Source organism: Canis lupus, chromosome 1, assembly GCF_003254725.2.
Source record: "Canis lupus dingo isolate Sandy chromosome 1, ASM325472v2, whole genome shotgun sequence".
In the NCBI taxonomy this organism is placed as follows: domain Eukaryota; kingdom Metazoa; phylum Chordata; class Mammalia; order Carnivora; family Canidae; genus Canis; species Canis lupus.
The window spans coordinates 31,542,812-31,568,012 of record NC_064243.1 but is presented as its reverse complement, the minus strand read 5'-3'; the positions used below and the strand labels follow the sequence as shown (position 1 = coordinate 31,568,012).

At 40.6% G+C, this 25,201-nt stretch overlaps 1 long non-coding RNA gene across 2 annotated transcripts in view; it reads right to left on the bottom strand.

Moving 5' to 3' along the window:
- Positions 1-15,043, bottom strand: part of LOC125755575 (uncharacterized) — a 54,446-nt gene extending 39,403 nt beyond the window's left edge. For both annotated transcript variants that reach the window (XR_007412362.1, XR_007412361.1), the window contains exons 1-3: positions 14,782-15,043; positions 5,808-5,867; positions 2,663-2,780 (exon numbers count right to left, since the gene is read on the bottom strand). This is a non-coding gene — a long non-coding RNA (uncharacterized LOC125755575). The remainder of the gene's footprint in view (positions 1-2,662; positions 2,781-5,807; positions 5,868-14,781) is intronic.
- Between the last annotated feature and the right edge of the window lie 10,158 nt (positions 15,044-25,201).

Genomic DNA, 25,201 nt, shown 5'->3' with positions numbered 1-25,201 from the left:
TGGGCCTTTGGAACATTCCAGATCTGCTTTTGAAAGGAAAGTTTCTGCCATGGGTATCAAGGATGAATTGGAATCAGGAAGAGAGTTGAAATGTGTATCTTTGCATATGTATTTTTTTTTCTTTTCTGCTATTTGAAAAAGCGATCACAGATGCAAAGTGACAACTGTTCAGTCATCATAGGCAGCAAGTACCTGTTCCAGAATATGTATTTACTCTCCATAGCAGTGATTCTCCACCATAGGGGATCTCTCCACTTCTCCTGGTCTCATTCCATCTGACTTAGGGGCCAAAGCTGGCACCTTCTTGCCAAGGGTGCCCTAATAATCTTCCCCCACCTTCAGTCCAGGGTGGCTTGCACTCTCTGCTGTATCTAGCCCACAGAGTGTGGAGTAGAGAATCATCCTCTGATGTGATGAGAAAAGGTAGTGTGATAAAGGTGATGCAAACAGAAATCCTTCTCCTGCTTTGTAGGCTCTATCAGACCAGATCAGCTTTTATCTAGACATTTGCTTTCCCATGTGCTCCTGGTGCACGGAAGGCTAACTTTCACTGCGAAGAGGTCATTATTACCACCGCAAGTGCACAAGTCCCCACCATCATGTATGATTTGTTTCTGCTTGTTTTTTGTTTCCTTGGTGAATTCCAGATGTAAATAGAATTAAAGGAATAATTCTAAGGGGATGTTGTTAAGAACTTCGCTTTTTACATTTATCATAAAAACACAATCCCATGCCTTGTTGCTAAAATAGAAACTTTTGATGACAATTTAAACATGAAATATCCACCAGAGACAAACCATGATTATTTATAAAAGGCTCTATCAAGAAATTATTTACTTCTTTACGCAATTTCCGCTTTGCTTGTGATTTAAGTCCTAAGAGTATATGCATCTAGTTACTCACGCAAAGTTAATGGAGCTGTTTCTCATTATGTTTTTGATAGTACAGCATGTCGAATCTGACTCTCATCTTACTTTTCCTAATTATTCGTCAGCTTTCCTCACCTGTGTTTTATTTCTTTTGGAGACCCTTTTTTCATTGCATAAGGAAGGCAACATGCAGATCATTCTTTGTGGCTTGGGAATGTTCTCTAATGCTGAAGGCCGTGTTCTGGACCAGGTGCCAACCACTCAGCTTACAAGAGTAAGAGGACTAATTTGTAACTGTCTCCTGCAGAAGCTCTTCCCCGGGCTTCCAAATACTATCCTTTGCACCTGATTCAAAAAGGGAGGATCCCAGTAGGACCTGTTATAATTTCTCAAAGTGCCCCTAATCATCAAACCTCGTCTTTTTCTCCTCAGTGTGGAAGTCACTGTGCTCTTCCCAGCTATCAAATTAAGAAAGAAGCAATTGACTATAGGATGGGTCATTGGCCAGAAACTCGCTCCTATGATGGTGATGGTGAGGAAAGTTCTGGCACAGCACTTCAGACTGAAGAGACTTTTATGACAGATGAAGCCAGGAGAGTATCTGTTATTTTTCCAGCACACTTTCAAGCTGGATGAACACAGCTGATCTCTTAATTCCCAAACCAATGGATTTTAAAGGGCAAACAGTCCCATAGCAAATACTGAAACAGATCGTCCCCGGTGTCATCTTCAGCTACTAGTTTAGATGAGTGTCTTGGAATCAACACAGTGGTAAAGAGAATAAATCTCCCACCAACCACACGTGGGGAGCTGACACCTCCTCGATGCACCACAAACCATTCCTACTGTATAGAGTCCTAATGGAGAAATAAACCTGTCACATAAAAATTTCATTTCCAAGAAAGCTTTATTATCCAACAAAGGGGGAAAGGGTGAAAAAGAGAGACAAAAACTAACATTTTCTGAGCATTTGTACCTAAATGCAGGCACTTTGTCTGTTATCCCTTTTAATTCCCAAACAAAACAAAACAACAGAAAAACTTGTAAGAGACACTTCTTCCATTTTACAGAAAAGGAAATTAAGCTTCAGAGAAGTGACCTAAATAAGCCAAAGTCACACAACTCCTAAAATGTCATGTCAGGTTCCAAATCCTACATTCTCTTATGCCAAAGCCCATCTCCCCTTGAAGGAGCCTGCTAATTTTAACTTGTTGCAAGTAATTTGGTATTGGGTGTATATTCTAAACAAGAGAAGAGGGTGGTAAAGAAATGAAGCTAGATATCCCCCAGTTTTTCACATTACTGGTAAGAGCAGTATCCTAGATTATTGGGGGGGGGCTACAAAATAAAAGTCATTTATAGCTGGTGTTCAAAACATTACATAATCATATTTTTGCAACAGCAGCAGAAGTAAATTTTCTTTCCCTAACATGTCTGGTTGTACTAATACTGAAATTAGACTGTGGGTGCTGAGCATGGAGCAACTAATGAAAAGGCACCCAAGAACTTTTATAGAGAACCAGTCTGGAGACAAAGGCTTTGCCACAGATTCCTACAGTAGGATAAAGATGTCCCATGCAGGCTTGGGAACCGGGTGGGGAAGGTGGGGGCCAAAGCAAAGGAATTCAGAGATATAACTTTTACCTTTACATCCTGTCAAATTATATAATCTGAATGTACACAGGCAATTTCCCCAGGAACTTTAGGAAATCATCTGTGTGTGTCTGTGTGTGCATGTCCATGCATACTAGCACACTAGCGCACATCCTATTTGTCGCCTAAAGAAGACTTACCTAGATTGCACCCCAGTGCATGGCTCACTTCCAGAAGATCAATTGATGTTCAATTCCAGAAAATAAGCAATAAGAGCTTGGAGCCCAGTATGCTAATATTCACCAGTATCCTTAGAGTCTAGGGAAAAACAAAAAAAGATTTTGCGCTTGGCCAATGTTATGCTGTGGGGTAAAAAAAAAAAAAAAAAAAAAAAAAATCCCCCCACCATCATGAGCAGGGTGGGTCTCCAGCTCTCCAAGAAAATCTTGTGGCCTCTGAGGATAACTCTGTTATCAAGAACCACAGTGGTGACCATCAAACAAACACACATGGAAGTAAATTTCTTTTTAACGGTCATTTTCCTAGAATGGCAAATATCCCAGCATGTGTGTATCTACTTAGAGTAATCACCATATTAGATGTTCCCAATGAATACCAGGTTTGTTCCACATGGTTATTTGAAGAAGCCGTTTGAAAGTGCTAACACTTTTCACACACACACACAAATGGCCAAAATATTTACCACAAAAGTCTACAAAAGAATACTGAGAAAAAGGCATGACACCAAGCTTTGTGGAGATTCCTTAAACCTTGGTCTCCTCATCTGTAAAATGGGGGTAATAATACCCTCTTCTGCCCACGTCATGGAAGTATTGAAATTTTAGAAAATGTGTCAGTGACCAATGCAAGGCATTTTAACTTGACTCACCTCATAAAATCGGCACGACATAGTATGGGATGAGTTTCAAGTGATAGTCATGCCAGTTGTAAAAAAAAATTAAGTAAGAAATCATAGTAGGGGGGCGCCTGGGTGGCTCAGAGGGTTAAGCGTCTGCCTGCCTTCTGCTCAGGTTGTAATCCCAGGGCCCTGGGATCCAGCCTGGAGTGGGTGCCCTGCTCAGCAAGGAGTCTGCTTCTCCCTTTCCCTCTGCTTCTCCCCCTGCTTCTGCTCTCTCACCTTCTGTCTCCCTTAAATGAATCAATACAATCTTTAAGAAACTGCAGTAAGGAAAACATACTTAGCGGCATGCCTGACACTGGAGCAAGAAGAAAAGCAAGAGCAGAAGATGAAATAAAAGCATCTCTTCTTTTCCTTTTCTTTTTCCTTTTTATCCCTTGACCCCATCACCTTCTACCACGCTGTGTAACTTAGTTATGACCTCCCCTGGGCACCCTCGCCTCCCCTGCTGGACTGCACGCTCCTTGGGGGTGGGGGTGGGGGGCAAGCCATTTGTTCACTCCTGGGCCCCAAGCATCCAGCACAGCCCCTGGCACAGGGTGTCTCACGAAATAATTCTTCAACAAATGGGTGGTCAGGGTGGTAATGATGCGAGGCATCCAGTGCACCTTTGAGAAGGGCCGATGGAAAGGATTTCTGTGGGCTGGTTCCTTAACTAACATTCCGGGAAAAACCCAGTGGCTGCTTTGATCTGTCAGTCAGGACTTGGTGATCCCAGAGAGATGGGTAGATGGGGGCTGCTCTGCACGTGGCTACATGGGAGCGCCCTGGGACTGTGCTTTCTGAACTTCGTCGTGCATCCCCGGACTGAGAGCCCTCCTGTCCCGCCAGGGCCCCGCCACCGGCCTCTCCTCCCCTGGGGATGCGGTCACCAGCACCCCAACACCCCCTCTGTGCTCCTTCAAGGACAAGGACATGCAACTCCCCCACCAGTTGTCCTCTTCCTTCCCCTGGGGCCTGTCAGGCACTTTCCAGAGCAGGATCCCACCTACTTTTCCTAGAACTGCTGTCTTTTATCTACAGGCGCTGAGCTGGGGGGCGGGGAGGGCGTCCCAGGGAGGGAGGGAGGGAGCCCCGCCCTCCCCCCTCCCCCCTCCCGCGGGCAGGAGAGTCCCCCGCCCTTCAGGGGGAGCCCCGCTGAGGACGTTTGTGTTCCAAAGCCTGGTTCCTCACCAACGCTTCTTCTTCTTTTTTTTTTTTTTTAATTTTTATTTATTTATGATAGTCACAGAGAGAGAGAGAGAGAGAGGCAGAGACACAGGCAGAGGGAGAAGCAGGCTCCATGCACCGGGAGCCCGACGTGGGATTCGATCCCGGGTCTCCAGGATCGCGCCCTGGGCCAAAGGCAGGCGCCAAACCGCTGCGCCACCCAGGGATCCCTCTCACCAACGCTTCTGATCCAACTCACTGACCTTCAGGGCTGGCAGAGACCTTAGAAATCAAATTCGACTGCCCTATTTCAGAAACAAGCCCAGGGAGGAAAACTGACCGGGCCGAGGGCCCCCAGCCAGCGAGTCGGGCGGGAAGCCTCCCCCACTCAGTCCCTCGGTGCCCCGTAGTGCCGGGACTGTCTGTGCAAAGGCACTAGCTTCCCAAGAGTGAACACCAGCAGTACTGTAAAAGCAGCCGCAAAAGAATGCAGACATTTGTAGGAATGAATCGGATTTTCATAATTTTGAAATGCCTATATCCAAATGAATCCAGTAGTAGTAGTTACTTGATCTATTAAAAAAAAAAACAAAAAAAAAAACCTCCTTTTTTTCCCCCCAAAAGGCTTCCCTAGCTTGTTGCTTTAAATAACCTGTTCTCCCTAATGTATGTGAAATATGTTCTTTTTAAAGGTTTTATTTATTTATTCATGACAGACACAGAGACACAGGCAGAGGGAGAAACAGGATCCATGCAGGGACTGGATGTGGGACTCGATCCTGGGACTCCAGGATCACACCCTGGGCCCAAGGCAAACACTCAACCTCAGAGCCACCCAGGCATCCCTGAAATATGGTTTTCATTCATACACTTTGCTGCTGTAATCTCAGTGCACAATGTAGTCTTGTAAACTATGATTTAACTCTAAATTTCTTGATATAATCATTATAACAAATGAGTGTCTACTTCAAGAGATATGACCAAGTTTTCCAAAATTGGGTTAATAAAGTTAGGTTTGGGGGGAGGGGCATATAGATGAAATAAAGTCAGTAAACTCCAAACAAATGTTTTTGCAAAAATATGTTTATAAATCAGTGTCATTGAGAGAGTAGAGGTTGCTTCTAAAGTCTGTATTGGCAAATTAAAGAAGACACAAAAAATAAGAACATTCAGACCATGGTACTCTAGAGTTGAAAGGCCATGAAGATGTATTATCTAGTCCAACCATTTCAAAGTGTGGATAAGAAAACAAAAGCCCAGAGCAGGGACTGGCTCACCCAAGGTCAGCGAGGTCTGCGGCTTCCCAGTCGGGTTCTCACTTTATCATAGTTTTCACACTGGGTGGAAAAAGAAAGGAGTAATAGGGTAAGACCAGAGAGGAGCATGGAATTTTCAGGAAATGTCATGCGTTCCACCCAACCAATAGGGAAACTCTCAAAGTGTTTTTGTCCATTCTATTTAGTTCTGGCAAAAGAGTAAATGGATCTTTCAGATTCACTGGGAGAAAAAAAGTGTAAACAAAGGCTGGGTGAGCAAGCAAGCTTCACTGGAGTCAGATTTATTTCCAGGGATCAAGACAAGGATAGGGAGAGATTGCTCATGGGAAGGAATGTGAAGTGTGCCAAAGTCCCAACCAGAGTCCTGAAGTGCATTCTTAAGAAACTTGCCTCTAAGTCAGGGTTCTAAACCCAGAGACTTTGGGCAATGTCTGTAGACATATTTGGTTGTCACAACTGTGGAAGGGGCTGTTACTGGCATCTAGCATATTGAGGCTAGGGATGCTGCAAAACACCCTACAATACACAGGATAGCCCTCCCCCCTACAAAAACACACCGGCCTCAAATGTCAATAGTACCAAGTCTGGGAAGCCTTCTTCTAACTGCTACTTGTCAATCAATTTTCTGCTCAGATTCATCAAAAGCTCCCTTTGGAACCCAAGAAATCAAGTAAAAACTCTCAAGACTCATTGGTCTCTCTTCGGATCTTCAGATTTTTAACTCCCTCCCCCCAAAAAAATCCAGATGAAGAGGAGGCCAGCAGAACAGGAAACAGCAATTTCAATAAAAATACTTAGTGCTGAAAATATATGCGTAGGAGAGACGACTTTCCAGGCACTTATATTTTCCTTGCTCTTTGTTGTCATTCCACCCATCCTTGGTAAATTTGTTTTCGTTTTAAGTGTTACAAGCAGTTATTATGTATTCCAGGCAGGGCTCCCAAGCTGTGACAATTTAAATGAGGGAGATTTTTTTTTATAGGGGAAAAAATGATAAAAGTATAAATGGTTTGTTGAAACACTGAAGAAAAGCTTACCTCAGAGAACAAAATGCTTTTATATGTAGTCTTAATATTAATCCAAAATGAAAATGTCCTTCACTTCAAAAGGGTAAGATTTGGCAGGTATAAGATATAAAAGGGCAAGGATATGTCCCCTCCACATTTAGAAATGTGCATCTCCCAAAAAGGCTTTGAAATAAATAGTATATAAGAAGCTACGAGTAATTTTTAAAATGGCTTAAATCTTTTACACTTTCTACTCAAAGGAATAAAAGAGCTCACAAGGGCACAACAGAAGAACAGAAGGGACCTTGGACGGAGGATATGAAAACTTAGGTTCCAGTCTAGGGTCATTAACATTCCCCATGGCCTTGGGCAAACAGTATTTCTTATGTGTTCCTTTACTCTACAATTTAATAATAATAATAATAATAATAATAATAATAATAATAGTCTTACAGAGGTTGTTGTGAGGCTCAAAACTCACATTAATGTAAATGCAAAAATAAATGTAAATGCCAGCATGTAGCTTCCCTACTACCCCTTCTCATGCCCCCCTTGCCTTCCACCCCCACCCCACCCCAACCCCCATGTGCAGCACCATTGCCAGTGGACCCCTTTCCTTCAAAATAAGGAGCAGCCACCACTGGCAAGCTTCCAGGGTAGGATCACACCCAGAGCCATGACGAAGAAGAGCTTTTGATGGATTACTTACTGCACACTTTAAAATTTCCTTTTTTTTTTTTAAATTAAGAAGACATTTCTATAAGGTAAGGAATTATTGGGGGCACCTGGGTGGCTCAGTGCTTGAGCATCTGCCTTTGGCTCAGGTCATGATCCCGGGGTCATGGGATCGAATCCCACATCAGGATCCCTGCAGGGAGCCTGCTTCTCCTTCTGCCTGTGTCTCTCATGAATAAACAAATAAAATCTTAAAAAAAAAAAAGAAATTATTGGAGTAGGGTGAATATGGCACAAATAAATATCTTTATAGAAGAGTCCTGACAGGGTGTCATGCCCCTGAAACCAAAATGTTAAATGTTAACTACCAAAGAGAAAATTTGCTTTCTTGAAACTTCAAACAAGCTGTTGAATGAGTGAATGAGTTAGCAACAATTCTGAAGGGGCCAATCAGTGGAATTTATTTACTTTGTGAAGTAGCTTGAAATCTTATTGGTTGTGTCACAACATGAAAGGAGACAGAAAATATGTCTTTGGTTTGCAGGGGGGAGGATCAAAATGGAAAATAATTATTAAGGGAACAAAAAGAAAAAGCAGCACTAGATGATAAGATGGCATATCCAAAAGGAGGAGAGAAGTTTCTGGAACATTTGGAAGTTGTTATTTTGTTTATGAGCCTTTGGTATGTTTAAAACAAAACTTTATAGAAGCAACAAAATGGTGGATAAAGGAAAACTAGCTGATATAATTTATTGAGGCTCTCCAAGGGCTTTTGACAAAGTCCTACACAAGAGACTGTTCAGGGAACTTGCCAACCACTGGATAAGAGGTAAAAGGCTGTCAGTCATGAGTTAAAAGAGAGTTAAGAGATAGAAGGGGAAGGAAAGAATAAATGACCAGCTCCCAGCATGGAAAAGAGTTAATAGTGGGGTATCAGCAATCGGTGTAAGAGTAGTATACTCCAGGATATTTATTAACACCCTTGAAAATGAACTAAATAATGAGGAGCTGAAATTTGCCGACTAAACAAAACTATTTTGGTTCCCTAAGTCTATACAGATGGATGTGAGAAACACAGAATCCAAACTCAGTAATTGGGTAAAACAGTGGCAGATGAAACTCAGAGCAGACAACTGCAAAGTATTGCATGTTAGAAGTAGCAATTTAAATTACTCATCCACTCGGGTGAGTTCTGAATTAGTTCTAAACTTACAAGGAAAAGATCTAGGCTCAAGGAAGACATCTTAATGAAGATGTATGTGTGGTGCTCAGTAGAATTTAAAAAAAAAAGAAAGAAAGAAAGCAAATACACTATTAAATTGCAGTAAAAATGAAACAGAATATATGCCAACGTCATACAGAAATCAATGGTGCCCACCTGTTCTACAAGCAGTTAAAATCACCTTGTTTCCGAAGGAAGATGGCAAAAATAGAAAGAAACATCTGATAACACCCAGGAAACTCATTACAAGTGGTAAGAAAAGACAGGCAAAACCTCATATGGGAAGTTTTTTCTTTTTTAAGTTATATATCATTAATAATTTGAATGAAGTAAAGATGAACCTAAGGGGCATATAGGTTTTCCATAAAGGTAAAAACCTATATTAATATTTTTGCAACTTAAATTGTAGGGAGACTAGAAACTGTCTGTAAATGGCATCAAAGACAAATTGAATTTTCTTCTAATATGAGATGCTATGGGCTGGTAGGGGCCTCAGTTGTGCCTCATGGGATCCAGTCTGTCTTCTTTCTTCTAGTTGCTATTTGTCATTTGTTCTAAGATGGGAAATAAGTAAATGTATGTATCATAAAGTCTTATAAATATTATTTCAAATAATAATTTGCCATTTGCAATTATTTAGACCTTCTTCCAAGCCCAGAAAGATGCACAGAGATCTAATATTGAAATTTTGTACCAACTCCAAAAAATAAAGGCAAGTGTCAGGTAAACACAATAGTTAACTCATCGTATTCACCTGACCCTGTAAGTTCCTGAATACACAAATCATTGCACACTCCTTTCTCCATCTTCCCCAAGAGACAATTCATCAATGGATCTGACCATCAGGAGCAATAAGACTGTCCACCCCTGTGCCCTTCTCTTCTCCCCAAATGTTTAAGTGAGATTTCAACTGTGGTTACCAGGAGGTAATCAATCCCCAGGCTTCCAGAGATCAAGCCTCTGCTGACGGAGGTCAGAAAGAAATGCTCTCCCACAATGCCAAGTACTTTATAATTGACCCAGTGCTTGTTGAGAAAATGACGTCCTCACACTCCAGTAAGGATTGCGCAATTGGGCAGGTACATGGAGGGTAGGGGATGTTGGTGGAAACGGTTACTGGCTGATGCCCTTCCTACAGCATTTAGATCTCGCCAGAGGATTGGGGACGAGGTACTGGAGTCTTGGCATTTTTTTTTAAGCCCGTATTTACTATGTTGAGGCAATTGATGTGGTATGGAACTTCAGAAGTATTTTTCCTTATTTGTTTTTCTTCCTGAAACCTAACCCCTGAATCCTGTGGTAAACAAAAATAAACAAAGAATGACCAACAAGAAAATATGAGCAAGAACAAACCAAATATTAATGTAAAAATAGCATTAGAAGCTAAAAATTTAATTTCACCACAGAAGAATCACAGCATAGCATGTTTTTCTGTTTTTAGTCTTGTAAGTGGAGTATAATTATTCTGTAAGGGGTCAGCTTATCCATAAAAAATGATATTTTTTTCAGACAGGCATTTGAATGCTTAATAAAACATTTCTGATAACATAGATATTTTCCTCTTCAAAGATGTAGATTCTTTCTAAAAGAGGGCATAAGGTAACATTTTCACAGCAATTCTGCGAAGTATGAAAGGCAGCACAATTTTCTGGGTGTTGGCATAATACAAGAGCATTATATCAAGTAGAAAGTTACTGCCATGGGTCACTCTTTACATAAGTATCTTCACCTCTACACTCTGCACCAGAATATCTTATAAGCTTCTTTCAAAAGGTAAACACACACACACACACACACACACACACAGAGCTGTTGAATCCTTTGCTATTTTTAAATTACATCTACTTATCACTTATCTTTGTTCTACTAATGATGATTTGTACATATCCATATTGCTACCCCTACCCCTCACTTGACCCTTCCCCCATCTCTACAGATTCCAGATTTTGTGAATGACAGTATCAACACCACTATCATCCAAACTATTAAACTAAACATACACACCAATGGGGTGAGTGACATATTCAGTATGCTCAGTATTGGTCATCCAAAAGGGCAATTATAATCCTTGTATGGGGGGGGGGGTGCCTGGATGGCTCAGTCAGCTGAGTGCCCGAATCTTGATTTCAGCTCAGGTGATCTCAGAGTAATGGGATTGAGACCCACATCAGGGTCCATGCTCAGCACGGAGTATGCTTGAGATTCTCTCTTTCTCAGCCTCTCTCTCTCTCTCTCTCTCTCTCTAGCAAATAAATTAATCTTTAAAAAAATTAAAAATAAAATAAATAAATAAAATCCCTGTATGGTAAACAACTCATCCAGGTAGGTAGATATTACTTATCTGAGACACTAACTCTCCAGAATATAACCACAAGAAAAAAAGAGTTCCTTAACAGCAAAAATAGATGTCAAAACCCATGCAATTCCCTTTTAGATGAACCCCTCAGGTTGTTGCTCAAAGCCAGTTTGCTTTTTTTGTAAGTTAATTACTATATTGATTGCATAAGAATATTTTCCTCAGTGTAGATCATTCTTGTAGTCTATGAATTAAACCTTCATAGTAAAGTAACAGCTTTACCAACATAGGATTCCCATAGCATATAAACCATCTATTGAAAGTATACAATTCAATGTTTTTTAGTACATTCACAGATCTGCACAACTATCACCACAATCCATTTTGGGATATCTTTATCACCTAAAGAAGAAAAGCCATATCCTTGATCAACCATTCCTCTAATCCCTTATTCCCATCCCTATCCCAGCCCTAAGGAATCACTAATCTATTTTCTATCTCTATAGCTATCCCTATTCTGGGCTTTCATTTGAATGGACCCATCTATGATCTTTGTGACTGCATTTTTTCACTTAGCACAATGTTTTTAATTTTTTTAAGATTTTATTTATTCATGAGAGACACAGAGAGAAAGGGGGGCAGGGACATAGGCAGAGGGAGAAGCAGGCTCTGCAGGGAGCCCAATCTCAGGACCCCAGGATCACACCCTGAGCCAAAGGCAGACACTCAACTACTGAGCCACCCAGGCATCCCTGCACAATGTTTTTAAGGTTTATCCATACTGTAGTGGGCATCAGTCCTGCATTACTTTTTAGGGCCAAATAATATTCCATTGGATGGATATACCACCTTTTACTTGTCTATTTATCAACTGATGGATATTCTGATTGCTTCTATTTTTTTTTTTTTTTTGGCTACTATGAATTAATGCTGCTGTAAACATTCGTGTACAGGACATATGTTTTCATTTCTCTTAGATATACACCTGGGAATGGAACTGCCAGTCATATGTATGGGTCTGTGGATCTGTGTTTAGTTATTTGATGAACTGCCAGACTGCTTCCCAAAACAACTACACCACTTACATTCCCCCCCAAGTATGTGGGGGTTCCAATTACTCCACATCTTCGTCAACATTTATAATTGGATTTTTGACCATAAGCTTTCTGATGAGTGTGAAGTGGTATCTCATTATGGCTTTCACTTCTGTTTCCCTGATGGCTATAGATGTCAAGCATGTTTTCATGTGCTTATTAGCCATTTTTATATCTTCCTCAGAGAAATATCAATTCAGGTTCTTTGCCCATTTTTTTTTAATTGGGAGCCAGTTTACATTTACTTTACACATTATTTTAACAGCTGGTTTTCCAGCTGACAAATAATGAGGAGTAGCAAATAATAAGTAGGGAGGAGCTATTAGAGACAGACATACTAGCTAACCTGAGAAGGAAAAAAAATATGAAAAGCAAACGTAAGACCTCAAAAAGCAGAACATCCTCCAGTCCTGTAGGATAGAAAGGGCAGTGTCAATGGGCCCTAGCAATATCTTTGTGTTACAATATGAAAAAAAGACTGAAGTTTACTGTGATTACCTTATATCTTCTTTATAGGATCATTTCAAACTCTATGTGAACCATTTACAAAGGCTGGGAGGTCTGTAATATAATTTAGGGCTGTAGCAAAGGGGGATTAAACACTTGTTACCAACGGTGTACTCTTAAATGTTTTACAGCCGATTCTCCAGGGAGAAGAAAAGGTCTGATTTTGTACTTCCAGAGCTGATTTCAAGCTACCAAAGTGATGTCGACTGGCACAAGAACTTCCTGGAAATTTAACAACTGGCTCACAAACCAGCAGAAGCCAGCTTGGATATACCACAGCATGATGTGTGACTTATATAAACTAAACACTATGTTAGTCTCTTTACATACATTACCTCATTTACTGCTCTCAACCATCTTTAAGAAGGAATAAGTGTATTCACCCTCCAAACAAAATGAGGCTTAGAAAGATTGTATAACCTTGCCCAGGGAGACACAGCTAGGAAATCCATTCTGGTCTTTCCAAAGACTATGTCCTCCCTGGTATATTAAATCAGGCCTCACTTTTAAGTTAGTCAAAAGCAATTCTTAAGTTGGATTAAAGGTACTTCTGAAGGAGAGTTATCCATTACTCTGATATTTTACTCCTTTGGAATACCATAAGCCTTGACATCAAGGAGCAAGTGAAGTGTCATACAAAGGTATTCAGAGCCAGAAGCAGCTCCCTACAGCTTCACCAGAGACAAATGGACAGAGGCCTGTTAAGTGATAAGGCCAAAAGTCAGACAAGAATTTGCGAACAAAGCTTTCCAGCTCCCCAAGCAGTATGGAAAGTGGCCCTGAGTAATCTAGAGGCAGTCCCTTCCAGTTTCATGTTCATCAAGAACTCCTGCCAAGACCAGCCCAGCCCCTGCCAGGGTTGCACAAGGGGCATCAGTTCATGCACATCAATTCTGCATGCCCCTGGTTCATGCATTCCCACCTGCAAAGTCAGTATGATAATCTACCTTAGCGAAGAATCTTATGGGAAAATGCAGGAAATCCCATTTCAGCATAAATTATGTGACAATATTCCCCCCAACCTGCACTGTGCATCAAAAACCAAGGTAGCAACTGACCACACTTTTTGGAGAAGAGAAAGTATATTCTGGAGCTGAACATCACCAGGATTGTATTCAAATAAAACACCAAATTCTCCACCCAGAAGCTAATGATCACTATACTTAAAAATTTGTAATTAGACAAATTGTATGGAAGGAATCACTTATGCAATCAGTGGCAAGTTTCAACTTCTGTTTCCAACCCGTATCAAAGAGGTGGGTTGATCCACCATAGGATAACACATTCCCTTTGCCCTCCCTGGCACTCACTGTGGAATATATTACTTCCATTATGGAAGCCGCTCTTGTATGCTTGTTAGGTAAGTAAGATTTGTAATTCAGCAACCAAGCTTTGGTAATTACCTCTATGCCAGCCAAGGCTCAAACCTCACTACATACCAATGTCCAAAAGGGTTCAATTCTCTAAACAACCCAAGAAAGGTATCAGTCAAGGCTTTGGAAGCTCTACTTTTAACTTATGGCAAGAACATACAGCTATATTCTCTCAATATCTTCAAGAAGCTGGGGCTGTTAATGTACAATACTCTTCATTGTATTTTGCTCTGCTCTATATTAAAACCTGAATGAACTGGATAAAAAAAAATATATGCACTTTTCTTTAACCTTTCACCCAACAAAGAATACAATAAACAGTAGCCTCATTCAGAGTTCTTTGGTACAAAGCAGAATGCTTTGACACTTAATATTGCCATGACTATAGGTTTAGTAGTAGACATGCAGGGGAATAAAAGGCAAAAAGACAAAATAAAGCAGTGATGGACCCCCCCCCCTTTTCCATAGCCCACATTATTGGCACCCATGTCCACCTTCTGTGGATGGCCCATCAATAACTAAGACTGCTTTCCTGGACATTAAAACACTCTATACCAGCTTTCATCATACCATGCTCTCTTCATCTTCCCTCTATTCCTCTCATGCTCCATTTTGTAGGTCAGCCATGTGGAACCTCATGTCCTTAGGGCCAGGCTTTTGGTTGTTAAGAAATACAATACATTAGTCCAATGAGCTAATGGGAAAAGAATAAAGTAGATGGCACCACTCATCCTCCTGTAGGAATATTCAAACGGCTACCTTGGGCCTTCTGGCGATGATGGCCATCTCTATTGACTTACCCCAAGAATGATTCCAGAGGTGAAGTTCCCAGCGCAGATTGTAAGAAAAGATGACACCATGTCAGGCTTCATCCTTGGCCACTGGAATGGAAATAGTCAAAGGGAAGGTTGGGTGACATGAGATTACATGGCTAGACCTGGCCACAACAACATGGACCTTTCTCAACAGTATGCAGATGGCCAAACAGAAACCTAGCCAGCCTTCCCCGAGGGACTCATTTCCATTCCCATGTCTGTGCAGATTAACCACAACCAACATTTGAGTCACAACACCCAACAAAGTGGATGACTTGTAGAAAACAATGTTTTAGAATTCAAGTACCAGAAACATCAGTCTCTAGCAACAACCCTTATCATAACCAAGATGTTGTGAGTTGTGCAACCAAGTTCATGTGGCTGGAAGGTTCTTTTGTTTGCCAGCCAGGTAAAACAAGGGTCGACTCTTTTAAACAATCTCCCTTCCCCTACATACCCATCATACACAGAATTCCTTTTGAAGCCACTGAAAATCCCTGTCACAGAACAGAGGGATCAGAACAATCCATTTGTTTCTATATTAACGTATGCTCTCCCTCCAACTATTCTAGCGAGTTGCCTTTTCTTTTTCAGACCTCTTGTCAAAATTCTCACATTCCAGGAAGGCTTTTTCTACAATGAGTCTCCTCTAAATCAAAATGGCTCCAGTCCAAAGGTTGTGCCAAAGAAAAATTCAACTAGCTGCCAGCAATGTCTGGCAGTTTGACTGACCTTTCCTTTCTCTATGTTTTTATTTTTTAATTGTCATGTCTATTCCAGTTAAGTGACAAACATGTGAGGTAGGAATTGCTTTTATCCTTGTGTTTTTACAGTGCTTCAGATGATGACTCTACTCAATAAATTGAAAATCATTATTATATACAAATGCATATGCTAATGCATGACCTGCAAGCTCGGATGGCAGAGTGAATAAACAATTACTGGCAAACACCATGGCATGGCATTTCAATGAAGTCATCACAGAATCACTAGCAATTATCTTTGCAAACTTAAGGTGAGGTGTCTGCGGACTGAAAAAGAGAAATGTACACTTGTGTTTTAAAAGGAGAAATCAGACTCAACACCTTCACATCCAGATCCAGAAATACATTATAATCATATCAACACACACATGTGCACACACACACACATACACACAGTCGCATGCCAGGGTGAAAAAGCAAGGCAGTTTTGTTCAAAAAAGAAACCCTATCACGTTAGTCAAATGCTATTCCTCAGAAACATGACAAGATTGATGATGCTGAGTAGAAGGCAAAGATATGAAATAGTATGACTATTGTGCAGTTTTAAGTTTTGTCTTGCTTGATATTGGGCAATAAAAGAAGTACACCCTGAAATCATCTTCTCATCAGGTGGACTCTTAAGTGTTTAGAAGGCCTTTCTCAGTAAGTAATTATTAATGGCCCAGTGTCAGACCAGAGATGCATACCTCATGGGATTCCAAAGCAATTGGTCTTTACCTGATGCTATTTTTAGTAGGGACTTAGATGGTGGTAGAGAATATGGTTATTAAGTTCAGGGATGACATCAAACCGGGTGTGGTACATTCCACTTTGGAAAACTGGATGGAAGTGCAAATGATCTTGATGAGCTGGAGAAGTGGGTGGACACAAACAGACTGAGGTTCTATAGTATAATTCACATGGGAAGAAAAACAAAGCACACAACTGCAGGATTCATTTTGTGATGTCATAAAGAAAACGATCTGGAGGTCACAGTCAACACTAACTATTGGTGTTTCTGCTTCAGCCTTAAAATCATGATTGATTTAGTAAAAGAAAAGCATGAGGATTTTCCTTGATGCCAGTAGATACAGGCTATCCTGGAGCATTCTGTAGTGTCTTTAACCCCACATTTTTACAGTGAGATATGGAGAATGTGGGAGTTTAAGAAGAAATCAATTTTTTCTTCTTGATTACAAGTTTGAAAAACAGCCCTTGCAGAAAATAACTAAAATGATAAAACCATTTAGCCCAAAAGAGTTTGAGGAAAGCAGCTCACCATTTTCAGACCAAAAAGAAGAAGAAAAATAGAAAGAAATAATTTTTAAGGATATTAGAAAATCTTCCTAGCCAAAAAAGCTGTGGAAAAACCAGAGGGTATTTCAATTGGAATCAGACATGCATATGCATCCCTGAAAACTTCAAAGAATGGGCCTTTCCTTGATTTGGGGAACAACTTTATAAGTAGATAGAAGATTAGACTACCTGAGTAAGAGAACAAAAGCAAAAATGGTGTTTCCTGTTTATCTGTCTTTCCCCCTTTTCTTTAAAGGGCAAGTGGTGGGAGGTGCAGAAGGGGAAGACCTGTTCACCAGGTTTAGGGATCATCACTTTTCCTTATGAGACCAGATGGCAACTCACATTCCACCAACTATCCATGCTTCTCCAGGTCCCGACACCGCACACTGTTCACACACTTTGTCATGTTGCTTCGGGAATAGTCTTCACAGCTAATTTTGAGCCCCAGAGACACTCCAACACCCAAGCCCTCTGCCATGTCTGAGTAGAATGCACCCTGATTCTTTAAAATTACATTTGGCTCACTCCTACCACTGGGCTTTTGCTCAAACCTTGGGCCCTGATCTGGATGCACAGTAACAGCTTTTTGTCCACTCCCTAAGAACTTCTTACCTTTCAAGACCAGATACCAACCCACCTCTTCTGGAGCTTGTCTAACCTCTCCTTGCCACAGAATTTCTCCTTCCTAGGAACCGAGAGCCTTTATGTACTACCAGTGGCATCCATTCTATACTTAGTCACACACAGCCTTGTGACATCTCAGATACTCTTCCATTACTCTCTAACATGCATTGCGTGTCTGCACTGTATTCCCTCGACTCCAAGCTCTTTGATGGTGAGGATTATGTGTTAAATTGCTTTGTATCCTCCTAGAGCACCCAATTCAGCAAATACTATGCTCATGGTAGGAACAAAGTTAATATTCGCTTCATGAATGAAAGAATGATTAATGAGAATGTTTAAAGAAAATTTGATCTTCACCTAGGAAAGTTTCTATCTTAGAAAACTATTTTTAAGGAGAGACAATTCTGTGAAAAAATAATAACCAATTAAGGAGAAAATATTTTATAAATTCTTAGAGGGAAAAGTAAATATTAACATTATAAAACTCAATAAACCAGTCACAATAATTCTTTACATATAGAAAATATTAAACTGCAGAGTCTCTGAAATTATGTAGATCATAAAAATTATGTATTTGGTGATATTTTCATCTGAGTAAAACATTTCACATCAGCACATGCAATTGTAAAAGCAAAAAGAAACTATCATGTGTATGGATATTGTGTGTATGTCTTTTAAATGATTTGGTCTAATAAAATTTGAACACTTCTTTTTTTTAAAGATGAACATTTAATGTGCATTTTACCCCAGCTCACAACAAACAGCATTTCTGCCGAGGTATCAGAGGTGGTAGCCATATTTAAAATTTATCTAACCACATCTTAGATTTCAAGTTAGAACCGTGGTTCATTTTACAAAAGATAAATATTGCATGATAGTCACTAATCTGGGTTGCATTTGAACCGATGACCTAGAACCTAAAAGCCCCATATCCATAGCACCTTTTCAAAAACTTTGCATGAAGCATTATCTGAGAATGAGCAGACACTGCTATTATAAGCACTGTTCAATTTTTGTTATCTAAATACTGTTAGATGGTTAGATGTTGAGATCTTTGAAAAATAGCAAGAAGGAATTACGATGTACACTGGTTGAGGAGGTTGTTTGACATCCAAGTAAAACTTGTTCTTTGCTTGAGTTACACTTTGAAGTAATTTCCCAGGAACCTATTGCACACAGTAACACAGAATATTCCCCAAATTTCCAAAATAATTCAGGGTGTCCAAAGTTCTTGTAAAAGCAAGTGGAGTAGGTTGGGGGTGGGGAAGTGAATTTTGGCATAAACTATGGGTTTGAGAATCAGTCAAAAATAATAATTTCCTGCCAAAACCTACATTACCTCGTTTCTATCTGAGACTGTATAATAGAAGTCTGTTTCTATACTAACTCTTATGGGATTTCCATTGAAGGCTGGGTACCACCCCCCATAATTCAGTCATGTATGTTTGTCCAGTTGCCCTGGGCAGATGGAGGCAGAAGCAAAGTGGGGGGAACTATGTATTTGACTCTCTTTAGGGTCCTGAGCAGAGCAGCAAGTTGGGTATAATGGAACACCTCCTGCCATTGTCTAGCCAATGATGGCTGGACAGTGGAAGGAGTGCCTAGGGACCATGAGCAGCAGTAATTCTTGCTAGTGGTGCTTCATCTGTTCAGAGTATTCAGAAAAGGGATCTTTACTCTCCTGATTGGAGATTGGAGATTTTCAGGAAGGAACAAGTTATAAATTCAGAGGCAAAGGGCTGGAGAAGGTTCTAATTCATTCTGCCAGATGCAAGCAGAAGATGCAGGCTGAAGAGGGTGACAGCTTGAGGCACTGGTTGCAAGGGGCTGCCATCAGCATTCTTTCCAGCTGTAACTTCATGACGCCACACAACTCGGTTAGCCTCTCTTAACCTGAGTTTTGTCATCTAAAAATAATCTTTACCTCAGGTTGACATGAGAATTAAGTGAAATAATATTTGTACAGTGTTTATCACAGCACCTAGGACATACTAACCTCTCAACTAATTGGGCCTTCTGGGACTCTCACTGTTATTTGGTATAAAGAAGCTCATAAAACATCCAGGGCAGCCAAGATAACCCACACTGAAGCCACGTGCACTGAGGTAAGGCCTGAAATGAAGGATATCTCTAACCAGGTGTCTGGATAAACAGAACAGAGGCTCTGAGCTAGCGGCAGGAGGCCTATCTTTCATCTGTTTTCCCAGCGCCTCTGGCAATGTCCTAGACCCAGGAACATATTTTTTTTTTCTCAGGTATTTCCTGAATAAACTGTACAAAAGAGCAAGGTGCAAGGGGCAGGAGCAGAAGCAACATCTGGAAGAATCTGAGGGACTAGATTAAAGCAATGACAAACTAACATTTCAGAAACTTCTCTTCAAGTCAACCTTCATTCTCTTCAGGATGCATTACCTTGACACGTTTCTTTCCTTCTTTTCCCTACCTTCCTCATCTTTTGGCCAAGATCTGTGATCTCCAAAAACCTCAACCAGTAATACTTGGTGACAATTGCCAAGCATGCTTTCATGCCTTTTTCATTCAGTATTTGTCAGCAGGTGGGAGTGTGACAGATACAGTGCTAGTTGCTCAAAATTTGTGACCCATTTCAGGGATTCTTCTTGCTCATTCAATGAGTGTTCCCATGGGTAAGAGAAACCACAGACCATGAAGAGGAAATGGGACAGACCCATCATCTGCTCTCTAAGTACCCTTTCTTCTGGGCCTGGTAGCACATTAGACCTGCTTTTACTCTTTGTTTGCCACTGGTGTCACTTCCTGGCTGTAGACCAAAGTGAGAGAAGAGGGGGAGGGAGGTGACTTGGAGGGTCTTTTACCAGGATAAAGGTGTATGGATGTGATTCAGAAGTTCTTCTGATGGGAAATAGATCATTTCTGTTTTCATCCCACTTCAAATGCTTGCTCTAAAATTTCAGTCCTTCAAGTGCTAAGGATTTAGGAAGACTGGCTGCAATTAAGCCAAGAAGATACAGAATAATTATGAGGTAAGAAGAAATTTTGCTTTGTTTTCTAATTGAGTCACATACGGACACAGAATTTTCCCCCAAGTCCCCAGGATATTTCATGTGCAACTGATGCTCTTCAAATAACAATAATCATGGACATCCCCTCAAAATTTTTCAAAGCCAGAATACTAGTTAGAAGATTTTAGATCCAGGAGCTATTAAAAAATGGTGACTTAAAAACCAAACATAGGTTACATTTCAAATAAAATCACAATTTAGCATTTCATATCAGATGTATTAATTTCAACAAACAGTACTGTGACATTTATTGGAATGTAAAAGCAATTTCAAACTTGGAAATACACGTAAAATAAATAGTGAAGGGGCATGCTACAAAAAGTTTCATGAATTTTCCACCTAAAAGCTATGGCAATTCCAAAATTATGCTTAATCCAATTGACATTTATTACAATATCACAGAGTGACTGGAAATCAGAGATGAATAGGATGCAGTCATTGCCTCACAGAGCTCCAACTTACCCTTGCTGTGCCAGGCAAGAAAATAAGCAAGCAAATTGGTATAATACAAAGCAGTGCATGCTTATTGTTGGCAATCATCCCAGAATGATCTCCTAATCCAATCTGGGGAAAATTGGAGGAAGCTTCTCTGAAGATTATGCATAGGCAAATCCTGAAAGAGGAAGAGGAATTTTCCAGGTAGGAACACAACAGAAAGAGAGCAGTGGCAGAAACCACCATGGCACTCAAGGCAGTTTGGTGAGGGTGGAATAAAGCATCCATATTGTGTGGGTGGCAGGGAAGGAGATTGGGTAGAGGCAAAACTAGAAAGTAGGTGAAGGGAGGAACATTGAAAGGCTTGAAAGATTGGTAGGTGGAAATATATCCTGTACCACTCAGGTAAACCCAGTTTATAACTGTAACCTCAAAATAATTCTTAACAGTGCCTCCTAGAATGTTCAAAGGCGTCCCAGACTGATTGAGTGATCATCTTTGCGATTGGCCCTAGAGATCCAAATATAAAAAAAATCTGATCTGTGCCTTCTAAGAGCTCACAGGATTGGAAGAGGAAGACTCAGAAAGAACTACTTATAATACAAATTAAAAGATAATATGCTAAAAAAAATGATAATATGCTGTAAGAATGAGTAAACACTCCCACAAGTGACAACATATGAGCAGAGCTTTGGAGGACAAATAGAAATTATAAAGGAATACAAGACCATTCGAGGCATAAAAGGTCATGCCTTGTTGCAGAAAGGTGAGTATCCAATGTGGTTGGAAGGGAAAGGACCTCCGTGGCTCTAGTGGCAAATTAAAGTTGAAAAGGTAGCCTTGAAGACAAGTAGTCAAGGGCCTTTGAACACCACATCAAGAAATTTGGAGTTGAAAATGTCAGCAATGAGGAGCCCTTGAAGATTTCTAATCAGGGGACTAATGGGATCCAATTTGGCTTTTGAATCAAAAACTCCAGCTTCTCCGTGGAGGATGAACTAGAGCGAGGAGATAGATAATGGCTGCACTTCAGATGGAATGGAATTCGATGCTGCAAATTTCAAAGCCTGATTGCGATCTCCTATGAAGCTTGATTACTATGACTTTGGGAGTCCAGAAATGAAGAAAAGAATAGCCGTATCTATGAATGACGGTAAGCAAGAAATGGAAGAATATTTACAATCCTACGAAGATGTGTCATTCAAACAGTGCAAGGGATTGAGGAGATATTATAAAAGATTTGATGAGCTTACTACTCTAAAGGTTATGGCAATGTTTACACATATAAATTTTATAATAAATCAAAAGACCAAATGAGCCCATGGAAAGGTGTGTGACAGAGCCAGAACTACTAGGAACTTTTGCCTTCACTGAAAGGGATGAAATCATTTTTAATAATGGTGTATTCTAAACTTAGTGAAATATCTGGCAAATTGGGAATTTGAATTTTATTTCAATAAAGTAGCCTGCTAGCTGTTTTCATAACCAAAATAGACTGGCCAGAGCCATAGGAAAGAGAAAAACTCATTTGTCTCCTCTGCTCTCTTACCTTTGATTTTTTTCTTCCTTTTATTTTGGAAGATGGTAACAATGACATTTTTTAAACGAACATAAGTTCAACTCAATAAGCTATATTAAATCTAATGATCAGCAGATGGCAGATAAAGAAACCAGATCACTCTGACGTCCAATTGTCAATGAAAGGTTAAAAAAAAAAAGCTCAACAGAGAAGCCATATATCCCTAATAATAAGATAATTTCCTCAGCTTTCTGAAAAAGAGATTCTGTGCAGATAAGAAGGTTGTGGGCCACATGAGTCCATTAACAAAAGCACAGACTTTCCCATATTCGTACCATAAAGGCTAACTTCTATTAGGAGTTTTCCCCTATGATTCCAACCTTTGAGAAATTTCTTCTACAAAATTAGCAGTTTTTAACATAACAAATAACTTATTTTCATATTGTTTTATCACACATAGCCTTTCCTGCCAATCAAAGTTTCTGATCATTAAAAGAAAATCTCGGGGATCCCTGGGTGGCTCAGTGGTTTAGCGCCTGCCTTGGCCCAGGGCGTGATCCCTGGGTCGTGGGATCGAGTCCCACATCAGGCTTCCTGCATGAAGCCTGCTTCTTCCTCTGCCTGTGTGTGTCTCTGCCTCTGTGTGTGTGTGTGTGTGTGTGTGTGTGTGTGTGTGTCTTTCATGAATAAATAAAATCTTTTTTAATTAAAAAATAAAAAATAAAAGAAAATCTCTGTCACCACACGAAATTGATACAATTTTAGCAAAAAGCAAAGAAACTTGACATTTTTTTTTAACCTATAGGGACTTATCTCAGCTTGATGTAATGATTTCTGTTAGCTTTTTTGAAATACTGAAAATAGCTCAAGGTGTCCATTCCAATCTTTAAGGACCCTGAGGGATGTAGGAGCCTTTCACTGGAATGTTCACACCAGATAATAGACTTCCAGAGGGTGATTAAGAATAAGCAAACCTTGGGGCACTTGGGTGGCTCAATGGCTGAGCATCTGCCTTCCGCTCAGGTCATGATCCTGGGGTCCTGGAATCATGTCCCACATAGGGCTCCCCGCAGGGAGCCTGCTTCTCCCTCCGCCTATATCTCTGCCTCTCTCTGTGTCTCTCATAAATAAATAAATAAAATCCTTTAAAAAAAAAAGAATAAGCAAACCTTGTATGCATTATATTCCTCCAACCCCTGTCCATTCATTCTTACATTCATTCCATTTGACAAGAATTTATTGAGCACAACCAATCACGCATTAGGCACTGAAATAGACACTGGCGATACAAAGACAAAATTCCCTGCCCTCAAAAAGCTCACAGTCTAGCTAGAGAAATAGAGACGTGAACAAACCCAATACCATTTAAAAAGAGCTCGACCGCACACACTAATTCACCACTACGGCCGCAGAGACATTGTTTCTTAACACTGCCTTGGGGAGCCTTGGAAGTTTTCCAAAGAAGTTAACAAGTGAGCAGAGACACTACAGTGGAGAAGGAGCCAGCTAGTTGAACAAACGGGACAAGCCTTTCCAGGAAGTGGGAACAAGACATAAAAAGCCATAAGTCATGGAAAAGAGTGAATGGGATGTTCTGAGATAACTAGCAATTCAGCAGGTGAAGCAGTATCGTCTAGTGGTTAAACCCACAGACTGAGACATCAGATCACCTAGGAGAGACTCTGGGCTCCACCACTTAGAAGCTAATGACTTCACATTTGTTTCACCTCTAAAAGGTGGCACTGCCTTCCGTGGGTCCTCGAAGAATTTTAAGTGGGGAATAAGAAGTGACATGAGATGATTTAGAAAGATCACTTGAGCTGTGGTGTGTGGGATGGATTTAAGAAATGGGAGACTGAAGGCACATGGCCAACTAGGGGATTATTGCAATGAAACCAGTGGCACTTCAGTATCACGAAGTGGTAATAGTTACAACTGTGATTGCCAAGTTGAATCTGCTAAGGAAAGAAAAATATTAGTTTCACTCAGTCACACCAGGTCTACAATATTCTGTGAGAACTTCTCTTCCTGAAGTGTTTGTTTTTCTCCTTAGAGCAACAAAGCATCTTTTGAATTAGCATAGCAACCAATGTAGGAACTTTGTTGTCAGCTCAGCGCTGGGGGAATGTTATAGAAAGCCCTTTCTAAAGACTTCCACACCTGTAAAAAGCTTCTCTGCCTTAAATGTGACGACTTAACTAATGGGATAAATAAACCCCCTTTGAAATGCAGAAGAAGCTTCGAAGAGCCTCTAGGAAGTCGTATTTGATATGCACAAGCATCTTGAAAAATAGTTTCCCTCTCCCAGTCCCCACTTGGGGATCAGTGGAAGAAGGTTCTTTCAGCCAGGCAAGAACACCAGCAGTGCTGGGTCTTCACAGCTTGGTCTCCACCCCCAGCAGCTGGGCTTTAAGAAGAGTACAGATTGTAAACTACCTTTTGCCAGAAATCTCCGACTTCCAGCTAATAGAAGCCACCAAGGAAGATGGGGAGCTTGAGAAGTGTAAGCCAGAAATATGGGACCACCAAAGCTAAGGAATCTTGAGGAGAGGATGCCAAAGGGATTCTGTTCACCTGGAATATAACTCTACCATCAGTTGCCCCATTCCTCGAAAAGGGTGTCCTTTAAAAAATTTACTGGAGGGATGCCTGGGTGCTCAGTGGTTGAGCATCTGCCTTCTGCTCAGGGCGTGATCCTGGGGTCCTGGAATCGAGTCCCGCATCGGGCTCCTTGCAGGGAGCCT